Raw genomic sequence first — 12,911 nt, 5'->3', positions numbered from 1 at the left:
AGGGACCCCTGCTCCACACTCAACACCGCGTACACAGTGCTTTCACATACGTCTTGATTTAATCCTCACAACTTTCCCTTTTCAGATGAGAAATTAATGCCCTGAGGAGTTGTCAGCCTTCCAAATATCCCTACAGTGAAGTATAGTCAAGATTCAATGGGAATTGGGGCGCCTGGGTGGCTCAGTTGGTTAAGCGTCTGCCTTCAGCTCAGGTCATGATCTCAGGGTCCTGGGATCGAGTCCCGCATCGGGCTCCCTGCTCCGCGGGGAGTCTGCTCCTCCCTCTCCCGCTCCCCCTGCTCGCGCTCCCTCTCTCGCTGTCTCTCTCTGTCAAATAAGTAAATAAAAATCTTTAAAAAAAAAAAAAGATTCAATGGGAGTCTATCAACTCCAAAGCCATTTGGCCACACACATTTTCAATCTATTTTGTACAGTTACTTTGAACTTTTTTACATTTTTAAATTTAATTTAGGCCTCAGTGATTACAGAGCACTTTTACATAGTAACTTATTCTTTCTTTATAAGAACCCTATAAAGGAATGTTCTAACCCCTACTTCATAGGTAAAGAAATATTTTCAATCATTTCATAGATGAAAAACTGGCACATATCTCTACTCAAAGCTCCTCTATAAAAACAGGAACATATCAATTTTTAAATTCCAAGAGAGAGGAGAAGAGGAAGACAGAGAGGACATTTTACTTATCCAGACATGCTCCACCATGCCTCCTTCTCAAGTTAACCAGGCATTAATTTAAAGTTCCCTCCACCATCCATAATCATCTTCAGCTACATTCAGCAACTTAGAAAATCTTGAGGAGTTCCTTTAGACCAGTAATAAAACCAGAGTCAGTGAGTATAAGCTTTGGTCTTTCACTAGCTCATCAGATGGTTCTGAGATAATTTGTTGGCTTCCTTCTCCCTCATCAACTTCATGCTACCCGCCAAGGCACCCAGGAAATATAAGGCAGAAGCAGAAAGACTGTGAGACTCCTCCTCATCTACAAGATGTTCTTAGTGGGTCTGTACAGATGCCAACGTTAGCACGACATTCTTTCAACAATGTGTTCTTCAAAGTTAAAAGCAGAACTAAGTTGATTTTGCAAATTTAGAAGATAAGATTTTTCCACAAATAATATTGACATTTTCCTGATACCTCACTGAGGTTTCTCATAAATTCCCAGACATAAATTCTAAATATTCACAGACATTTGTCTGAGAGTGCTCTTCCTTCCCCCTTCTGCTTCCAAACTTCTCTTTGGTAAAACCTTCCCCAGCTTCCAAACCAGACTTAAGCATCTCCCTCTTCAGCTGCCAGCGAACTTTAAATTACCACCATAATAATATTTAAAATACATTCTATATTTACTTGCTGATGAATTTCCCATCTAGGATCACAAGTTCCTTCAGGTCAGAGTTCAAGTTCTTTTACATGCAGGGAGTGTTGAATAAATGTCTGTTTAATGAAGAGATTAATTCCAGTGTCATTTCAGATGGTGAAAAGGAGTAATGAACTCCAGAAAGAGCAGGAAGTAGAGGTGGGGAAGTTGAATTTTTAAAGCTGGCTACCTGAGTATAAATTGGGAGAGCTTCAGGTTAGCATGAGCATAAAAAAAAAAAAAAAGAAAATGTAAGAGTATTCCGTGCTTGGCAAGGGCCTAAATTGTTGATAAGCAGTAACATTTATTTGTTATAACTCTATAATATTATTAGTAGTATGTTATTTTTAATTATTTTTATTTACCAATATGTGCACATTGATATATTAATTTTATATCATTATATAATTGATACGTTAAGTACATAATATAAAACATATTCTTAGTATTATTATTCTCATTGTACAGATGGAGAGGCTGAAGTACAGAGAAGTTAAATAGTTTGCCCCAACATCCTAGCATGCCTAAGACATTGTACAAACCACTCTGGTAAAGCAGTTAAGTGTACAGTCTCTATGGTTCATTCATGCAGGCCTATCAGGACCAGGATATGGGAATGAGTTTTCAGGTTCCTGAAGCATACATTTTTTGGAAACAAGAGAGCAGCAACTGAATGCATCAAGAAGTTCCTCCCCAAATAAACCCACAGAATTTAACCTTACTTGCAGTCTTCAACACCCGAAACACTGGCTAGAGTCCACATTTTATGGAAATTTTGTGAGTACCCAATTTCTTTATTGCATCCGGGGAATGGGAGGGATTATGCAGCATAAAGGGAGAAGTGAATAATACCTGTGCTCCCCTCCAGCAGTCTAACCACAATGTACTCATTATATCAAACCTGCCAGCTCCCACTAGTGCGAAGCCTTGGACCTGACCCCGCTTGTTCCTACCTTGTTGTTTATTTAGGATGGAGGGTTGAAATGGAATTTCTTTATATGATTCATCTCCAATATAGGAGAGCAATATTCCATCATTCACTCTCTTATTCACTCTGTGTTCTATGTCCATACAGTTAGTAAAGAACATTCATTCATTGTTGATTAAGACCATTAATACACTCATTGTTCTGCACCCCTTCAGTTAATTAAAAGCATTCATTTACTGTTGATTAAGAGCATTTATTCATTTTGGTTAAAAGCATTTATCATTTAGCATTCTCCATCCATACAGTTGGCTAAAAGCACAGGCTTTACTATTAGACAGTTTCTAATTTTGGCCACACTGTTTCCTAGTTATTTCACCTTGAACAAATTCCTTTCTTCTTGCCTCTAAAACTTATTGTCTCACTGTCAAACCAAAGAAAATAATACTTTTCTCATAAGATGGCTTAACAACTAAAGGAGATGATACAAGTAAATCTTTTAACACTATCTGGGACCTAGATAGCATTCAATAAGGTATAGCTATGAATATTAATTACAATCTACTTTTACAACAGTTAAGACACTCTATCAAATAAATGAAAGATAAATTGAGACACAGTCCTTGACTGTAAGGAACCTGTGGTATAATGCCACCAGAAACCCAGTGGTTTTCAAAGCTGGAAGAAGTTGGGTGGGAGATTAACTAATTAGAGACCTCGAATATTAACCCAGATTGCAAGCATTTGACAACAAAATACAAGATTATAAATAAATAGAAATAACATATTTTGACACAGAAAAAGATACACATATAGTAATATTAAAAATGTTAATAAAGACTATTTTTGAAATTGCCCGATTATAGTAAAATGGAAATGGCAAAAACACAAAATATATTGTACATTAGATGTCATAATTCACTTGATTATAAGAAAACACATTCTTCATTAAAAATAAGTCATGTGCATTATCTGTCCACTGATGTGCAATGTCATTTAAGACATTCCATCATTCTCTGCTTGAGCACTCTTCTATAATCTGATGAGGTGTCCAGGGAAGAGACAATGATAGCCAAGGCATTAAAATGTAATCAAGATATGCAAATTTATATCTAAATGTGATTTGCTGAGAAAAAAGAAATTAATCTAGGCATGGTCAAATAAACAATGTGTAATATGGATAATTAATCACCAAATTAGCAGCTGCAGTCCCTTGAGGAAATTATGCAAATTGAAAAGGCCCCCATCCACTGACACAATTAGGCCACTTAATGGCAAACTCTCAACAAAATAACCCTAGGGAACATCACAAAACAAATAGCCCAATCAACCTTAGTGTCCCAAACTCCACTGCAATATTTAATATTATTTAATATTGTTTCTTCTCAGTTTGAACTTATTCAGAAAGATTTCATCATATTTTCCTAGAAAATATTCTAAGATTCCACACTATGGATGCCCCATTAAGTGGTTCCCTCAAAGTCCAGTTTTTCTCTATCAATCAAGTATCATATTGTTAAAATCTGAAAACTGTGCAAATGATAGGACTTCATAAATGAGGAAAGGCCAATTATATATCTCTTGTCAGTAATAGCAAAATCAAGGGAACATTGATGCACCATGAAAATGTGTGTCCTCTGTGGCCTAATGGCACCTGGTTATTATATTAACAGCAAAGAAAGGATCCTTACACTTCCCTGATAATAAATGTCATCTCAGACAAGAGTATTTTATGTCCAAGAATATTCGAGTGTCCTATGTCTGCCCCTAACGTGTACAGAAAGTAATCCTACCTTGGCTCCCTCTACTTCACCTACACAAAGGTAGATGACAAAATTACTCCTATAGAACCCTTCGAGATTGAGCCTAACAGAACCCATGAGATTCTGCTATTAAATCCCTTCAAAAATTTGACTCCACCTCTAGAGAGATGTCAAAGCTCCCTGGATAAAAATAAAAGATCCTACCCCCTCCCCAAGAAAAAGGTTTATTAGGTATTTTGTTACTATAATTTTATAATTATAATTGCTGAAAAGACTAGTCACTGAGAAGAAATTGTATTAGTACTAATTGCTGATGGTTTAGTTGTACCTATCATTTATAGATATGTAAGGCTTCATGGCTCAAATAATTTTATTAATGTTCTCCCTAGTCTAACTTCCTCAGTTTATCTGAGAATCACCCTATGTAAGTCAGCTTCCCAAGGTCACACCTGAGTGACCAGTATTTCAGCACTCTGAGTGCCTACTTCCACCCTGATATTAAATCTTGTCTATGAATCAGCAGTGTCTCTGACTCCATCTATACAAATTCCTTCTCTGAGTCACCATTAATACTCATTTCCTAATTTTTTATCTTTTAGAGTTTTGGAGTCAATCTGGATCAAACATTGATGTGACAAGTGAATCTGATGACCAAGTTCTTCCTTTCACAACCCAGAAATTTTATACAGAGGGACAGCATTGTCTATTCTGACCCTATACCTTTACACCAATATGACCTATTGACTTATTAACACAGTCCCACTTCATGGTCCCCTAACACTTTTCCATAATGATCCGGGATTCTTCAGCTGGCTAGAACCACTCTAGCCTTGATTACTAGATCACACTGAGCACTGGCTCCATTGCCCATGTGCGATCTCATCCTGGTCTTTTGGATCTCATCCATAGACCTGATTTGTCCAGTTTTTGAATCTCCTTTCTTACTAAAGAACTTTGGCTAAGACTATTAGAATTCTAGTTTTATCCCTTACTAACTCTACAACTTTAGACCAACATTGTTTGAAATATACCGGGTTAGATAATATCTGTCCCATATCTGTTCCATCTTTCTTTAGAATTGCAGTAAATATAACATGAGCTGATAAATATATATATTTTTATAATATATATTTTATATATATATGAATGTTCTGATATGTATGTGTCTATGTGTATATATGAATTATATACATATATTATATTATATATATATTTATATATATTTTATATATATATAAAATGAATGTTCTTTGTAAACCATATATTATGCCAAAGAAATGTATTGTGATTTCTGGACCTTGTCTCAGTTACTACATCCTATATGATAATATAAGGCTACAAGAAACACCTGGCTATACAGAGTTGCATTACTCAGATGTTTCTTTTAAATTTTTCTAAACTTGATACCTTTGAATTTTTTTGTACACTAAGATATGAAATCCCAGGGTTTTGTGGCATTGCTTTGATCTGGGAGAAGAAATAACACAAGAAATCCTGTCTAAGGAAGAAGTCAGAAACATAAAGCAGATAAGTACAGTATGAGAAAAAATGTTCATATCCCAAACATGTTGACCGAAAATTTGTATTGTCACAAAATAATGATATCAACCACATTCTTTCAGAATAAAAATCTAGACAGGCCTATGAATCAAGAAAAAATAAGCTGAGCAGAAAACTGGAAGACTGAATTGCAGATTTGATTGTGTCCACTCTCCAATTAATTTCAAAAATTGTTTTGCATCTGACTTATACACACAAATATACATACCAACACACGCACACATACACATATCCTATATGCTCTCCCACATGCCAAAGAAATCTTTATAATAAAGTATGTAACCCAGTTTTCTTAATGAAAGAATATGAAATAAATAAGAACCCAGACAGCTGACTTAGTACCCCCAACCTGACAGGAGTACATTGTGATATAGAGAAGCTCATTTTCCATGTTAATTGGGTCAAGGCCACGTGTCCTCGATTCTAAGAGAAACTAGAAAAGTGTTAAACCAGAGAATATTTGTTGTTTTAGCCACATGATGACAAACATAAATTTAATTTTCTCATCAACTGACAAAGCTATCACTTCTTTTAAAATAATATCATGTAAAGAGACCAAACTAAAAGGTAGTACTGTAGTCAGACTATCAGAGAATAGAAAAATAAAGACCTAGGAAACCACTTGAGTAACTGGTAGCAAAACCTTTGGCATCATGCTTCCTAATTGTCCTTTCTTTCTTCATTTCTTCTGGGTTTCTACCCATTGTCTCTGAAATACGGCTTTTCAGTAAAATGATGATGATGATGTTGTCATGTTTGGTGTGGCAGAAGATAAATAAGAAATCTTCAAGCATGTCTAGTGTTTGCCTTGTCTTGGGTAGAGCACAAGGCTCATGAAGGAAGAGTCTTTAAGGATAGAAATATACCTGTTTCCTATGATTTTATTTCTGTGTGACAGATGCTTTGAATGGGAAGATAGAACAGCAGCACCATACTCTTGGAGAGTAAATAATAGAATAAATCCATATAGCATGATTTTTTGTTTGCTTATTCCTAAAAAGTACTTTTACAGGAAAAGGAATATACTTGGTAAAGAGGCTTGTCCGCACCTCAAAAATGAGTACATGATAGCAGTCTACTGTGAACTTTCAGCTTGCTTAATTAATCGCTTTGATCACTTCATAGTCAAGTAATATAGACTATTGTGAAAATGCCTGAGAATCCCTAAGGAAATAGCCTGTGTGGATAGGTCATCAGCATGAGGGCAAAAATCAATAGGAATTGTCCAGAACTGAGACATAAAAACAAGCTTTTCTTCACTTAGGCAAAGAACATAGGATCAATCCCCAAATAAAAACTGCCTCATATGGTCCAAAAATACAAGTGTCTGGTTTTCTAGCTTTGGTACAATTGATTTTCATAGGCCATATAACTGTGTTTCACTTTGTAAAGTTCAACTATCATATTGGAAATATATAGGGCTCACCAAATGTCCTAAGTACTCCTCTATATTCCCTAATAGGCCCACCAGACCCTGTAGGAATGAGGGTTTGGGTCACCACCCCAGGTAAAGAATCATGACCAATTGAGGTGCTTGCTGAAGCCAAAGAGAATATAGAATGAGAACTGGAAGAAGGCAGTTGTAAATAAATACCACCTACAACCATGTAACCAGTTACAGAAGTAAGAACTGGAATTATCAAGAATATTTCCTCTTTATTTTGTTATGAATACGTGTGTGTGTGTGTGTGTGTGTGTGTGTGGTGTGTAAGTATCCAATTTTAAGCAAGTATCTATTTTCTTTCCCCTCTGATTCCCTCATCATGCAACACAAGATGTATTGATATTATACCATAGTGTTTAAGTATTGTTAACTTTATATCACATTCAAATTACAGGATACGAAGGAGAAGAGCAAGCATCATTCCCAGATTTTACCTCCTCTTCTGAGGAAGAGGTTTAGTGTGTTTTTGATTGTAAGCAGGAGAGTTGTATCATATTAGGTATAATAATAATCTTGTTATTGTCCTTATTTGAAGGTTAAATATGGGTTAAAGAGATGTAGATGAATGCCTAGATGACAAAGGGTGCACTTGTGATGGTTAGTTTTATGTGTCAACTTGACTAGGCCATGAGGTGCCAGATATTTGGTCAAACATTGTTCTGGGTGTTTCTATGAGGGTGTTTTTGGATGAGATTAACATTCAACTTGGTAGATAGATTGAGAAAAGCAGATTGTTCTCCCTAATATGAGTGGGCCTTGTCTAATTAGTTGAAGGCCTGAATAGAACGAAAAGGTTGACCCTCCCCTGAGTAAGAGAGAGAATTCTACTGTCTTCAAACTGGGCACTGTTGTTTGTTTGTTTTTCCTGTGTATGGACTAGAACTCAACTATTAATTCTCCTGGTCTCCAGCTTGCTAATTCAGACTGCAGATCTTGGGACTTGCCTGCCTCCATAACCAGGTGAGCCAATTCCTTATAATAAATAGATAGATGATAGATAGATAGATAGATAGATAGATAGATAGATAGATAGATAGATAATCTGTATCCTATTTTGGTACCAAGAGTGAGGTGCCTCCTCTATCCTTCCTTCTCTCTGTTGCAGTGAATACAGAAGTCATCGCTTCCATATGGCATAACTCAAAATGGAAGATAACTGACCTGTAGCAGATTCACCTGAGTGAGAAAGAAACCTTTATATGTCACATCACCGAGACAAGTCTCCTAACACAATATTTTGAGATCTAGGCTTTATTCTGACTATGTCTAGGACCATGAAATTAAAACTAAAACAGGCTAAAATATGTAATCCCAAATATTAGTTTATATCACCTGATAAATACAAATAAACCTACACTGAAATCAATAAACCAATATTCCTATAATCTCTCTCATGCCTGCAGAACCACCAGGCCCTTTATGATCCCCACATGCTTTCCAGAACATCCCCCAAGGAAGGCAACAAGTGTGTTTGCAACTCAAGCCAAACTATCAACTATAGTATATATGTGGTGCCCATCAGGTCCTGCCTCTGCTCTGGATCTCGGTTTGGAAGAGTGATGCCCAACAAATCACTTAAACAGCCTGTTCAGTGCTGCTACCCATGACAACATTTGCACCAAGAGGGCTGCCTCTCAATGTTATCAAAACTACAGTGTTGAGTTTTCAGCATAGGTGGATAAGAACTGACTTCTCCTATTTGTTTGCTAATTTTTGTCTTCTAGATCCCCAAACAAAATGTGCTATACACAGATTTCCGAAGTCTCTCATCAAAATAGTTTCTCTAACACTAAGTGATCAAAAACAATAATTAAAGTCTGAAGGAACAAAAGCTATGCCATGCCCCTCCATTTATGTCCCTCTCTACTCCAACAAAACTGCTTCTATTTTCTTGATTTAGGAAACAAAATCCCACATATAGTTCAATGGATGCACATATATATTGATGTATGGTACAGGTAAATATAAGGAAAAAATATATCTCTTTTATAATATTAAAAAGTAAAGCTATTTTTTAATTCACATGACTTTCAGAAGACGTAACTCTTTTCCCCAATTATTCTACATTTTATCTAATACTTCTATATACCTGAGTATCATCATGATGAGCTACTTCTCACCTCTGCTATGAGCATTCTATGACATATGAAAGGTGCCAGACATTTGACATATGATATCTATAGGACTGTCATCTAGTCATATAAACTAAGCTATCTAAGCACTGAAATAAGAGCAAATTATAAAAAATTAATAAAAGAACCAAATAGTGATATTTAAATGCCCTCAAACATCAAAAAACAGCACTTTATTTTTTTTAAGATTTTACTTATTTGAGAGAGAGACAAAGATAGAGAGAGCACGAGCAGGAGGCAAGGTGAGGGAGAAGGAGAAGCAGACTCCCCGCTGAGCAGGAAGGCCAACGTGGGGCTCGATCCCACCTGGGATCATGACCTGAGCTGAAGGCAGATGCTTAACCAACCAAGCCACCCAGGCGTCCCATAAAACAGCACAACTTTAATTAGGTCCCTCAATAATTATTTGTAATGGTTCAGGTCACAGTAATTCCAGAGGAAAGATAAAAAGTACAACAGAGGGAACTGATTCTACATGCAACCTACAACAAATTTTCCCATGAACAAGTACAATGATTACATTTTTGTCTGATTATTATTGAAAAGATAATGTCACCCAGTACTCAGGAACACTGAACTACGCAAAAGTGAATCCCTTCAGAAAAATATTTTAACTAAGATAAAATTGCTGTTTTTTTTCCCAAACTTCTAAACGATGCCATTATACACTAATGATATATAGAGAGCTATTTTCAAAACATATATTTATATAAAAAAACCACTATGTTAAGCCTCATTATCACCATGCATATGAAACTCATACTAGAATATTAATGTTTTATTTTATGTACTACTCTCCAGTTAATATATAGCAGTGTACCAACGGGTATAGAAATGTGGAAATCAGCATTTCTCAAATGATGTTCTTCTCAAAGGACTTACCAGATGACTTAATGCACAATGAACATTTTTTCTTGGGTTTTCTCTCATTTACTATCAAAAAGCATCAAGCACCAGCACCTGCAGAAAGAGAGTAGGAAGGGTAGAATATCTAGGAGCTCATTTAACAGGAAAGTACACAGTGACAAGACAACACAATTTATTTTTAATGTGGTTGCCTAATTAGTTACAGTTTCTCTAGATGACCTCCCCGTGCTACCATGTTGTCATCCTTCCGGCTCCCATCTTCTGCTTTTCAGGAAAGGTGTGGGCTTGAGGGCTGATGCCTGCATTTGGTGTTGATTATGCATTAATGTTGGAATCTGATATTCTAGGAAAATCTTGTTAGTCCAATTTATTACAGTCATCTCCAAGATACTACAGGTCAGTACCTGTTTTACTGAATTAAAGTTTGAATATTCAGATTTTTTTTTAATTCCTTTACATGCTTTTGTGAAATTTCTTTCACTTTTAGAAATTATAACATTTCAGAGTAGACTTTCAGGGTTTTTGTTTTTATTTTTGTTTTTCACATTAAAAAATACCTAGAATTTCTTTTCACTTGATTTTGCTTGTTTTTTGTTTTTTGTTTTTTGTTTTCTCCTTGCACTCACCAAGACAGGACAATCTAGAATATATTTATACTTATGCACTAAACTGATGATCTTGATTTTTATTCTGAACTGTACTGAAAGGCATAATTATCTCCACTGGGAAAACTAGTTACTGTTTTGGGACAAGCCATTCCCTTGTTTCACTTAAAATAGTTGCAGAATATTTGCAACATTTGCACTAAGAGGGCTGCCTCTCAATGTTATCAAAACTACAGTGTTTTGCTGCTCCTCCATGGCAGCAGAGTTTAGTATCTTTAAAATTAAGTGGCAGTGGTTTAAGTATGTTATAGAAAAATTGATGGTCATTTTTCAGAGGTAGACAGTAGAAGCAGAAATTAACAAAATGGGCAAATAACTGGAATACACATAGTTTCCTTAAATCAGTCTTAAGAAAAGAAAGGAGAATTGATACAAATTAGTTTCCTTTTCTCAATACTCTTTAAGAGAAAGTAACACAGATTTGGATTTGTTTCCTTTATCAAATGAAAATAGGGTGGCTTTAGGTAGTCAGTTGAACAGCTTAATAAAAGAACTGAGATGGTAAAAATGCTAACTACTTTTTACTCAATTAAAAGGTAACTATATAAAAGCCTGCCAGAGTAGATATGCAATAACCTTTCAAATAGCACTAGCTCCTAGCACAGCACTGAAAAATTTGTGAACTTAAAGAGTAGAATTCAGGACATAGAAATTAATTCTGAGAGAATATTAGAAGTTTAATTTTATATACAGATGTATATCTGCACATGTATACACACATACACATATGTGTATATATATGCATATATGTATACATGTACATGTTTTTTTTAAGATTTAATTTATTTATTTGAGAGAGAGAGGGCACATGAGCCGGGGCGAGGGGCAAGGGAGAAGCAAACTGCCTGCGGAGCAGACAGCCAGACACAGAACTCCATCCTAGGACCCTGGGATCATGACCTGAGCCAATGGCAGATGCTTAAAAAACTGAGCCACCCAGGCACCCCTACACGTTCATGTGTAAGAGTAAATGCACTCATCTGTGCCTCTCCAACTGTAACTGCTTAAATTTTGCTCCATTTTATCTTTCTTTTTCCCCCTAGGCCCTTCCTTTATAGCTTACTTTAATCAATATTTATACTGAATATTTTATTTAGAAGTTTTTATGTTATAGAAAAGCACACTTGATTATGGAAAACATTGATTTTATGTCTTGCTTCCTAATCTATGACTAGGCAGATGAATGGTGAAGTTAACTCACTCTCCCAAATGGTTATAAAATTTGTATTTCAGGCAGAGTTCCAAGAGGTCATGGCTTGTTTGAAGACTTAACATATTTTCATGCAGATGTATCACAGAATCCACCCCCTAAATCAGAGACTAACAAAATGTATGCTGGAATAATTTACCAAGCAGATGGAGTGAAATAAATAGAGCTCCAATAGTATATCAATGGAACGGCTAATGCTGGGGAAGATGTTGTCAAAAGGAAGATCCTCAAGAGGAACAACCCATGAATGAGTGGTCAGAAGCCTTAAAGAGCAGCAAGGTAACCTAATATCCTGGGACAAGGTCAACCTAAACTTCTACTATTAGAAAAATAAAATGAGGTAAACATGAGATAGTACTTGCATAAAGTAACAATCTACTTAGATACTACAGGAAGTTTTGTGCCTGATTTGGAAATAGTGTGTTTCTCCCTTAATGTGACTAATACAGAGCAATTAAAATTATAAAAGCTATGCTATTGACAGTTTTGTTATATAATGATACAGATGATATTAGGAAAATGATGACAAGATGCCATCGTCTCTACTACTGAAGTATATCTCCATCTCAACTCTTCACCAACTTCAATACTACAACCCTACTCCACAGTCTCATCACCTGTTGTTTGGATTCATACAGTAGTCACCAAAGTGGTCTTCCAGATTCTGTTCTTATCCCTCTACAATCTGCCCTACAGAATGCAGCCAGAGGGATGTTTCTAAAACTTATATTCAAATCATGGTCCTTAATAACCCCCTCAAGTAATTTCTAATGGCAAGGGTGATAAAAGCAAATCCCTTTACCCACTTATTTTTTTATTTTATTTTATTATGCTCTGTTAATCACCATACATTACATCATTAGTTTTTGATGTAGTGTTCCATGATTCATTGTTTGTGCATAACACCCAGTGCTCCATGCAGAACGTGCCCTCTTTAATACCCATCACCAGGCTAACCCATCCCCCC

At 35.9% G+C, this 12,911-nt stretch overlaps 1 long non-coding RNA gene across 1 annotated transcript in view; it reads right to left on the bottom strand.

Moving 5' to 3' along the window:
• LOC141374155 (uncharacterized) overlaps window positions 1–12,911 on the bottom strand; it is a 97,340-nt gene that overhangs the window by 57,828 nt on the left and 26,601 nt on the right. The window contains exon 3 of the long non-coding RNA XR_012380801.1: window positions 10,085–10,162. This is a non-coding gene — a long non-coding RNA (uncharacterized lncRNA). The remainder of the gene's footprint in view (window positions 1–10,084; window positions 10,163–12,911) is intronic.

The sequence above is a fragment of the Callorhinus ursinus genome, unplaced genomic scaffold (genome assembly GCF_003265705.2).
Source record: "Callorhinus ursinus isolate GAN/ISIS: 27379988/994484 unplaced genomic scaffold, GSC_fseal_2.0 scaffold14, whole genome shotgun sequence".
Taxonomy (NCBI): domain Eukaryota; kingdom Metazoa; phylum Chordata; class Mammalia; order Carnivora; family Otariidae; genus Callorhinus; species Callorhinus ursinus.
This window is presented reverse-complemented; position numbering and strand designations above follow the sequence as displayed.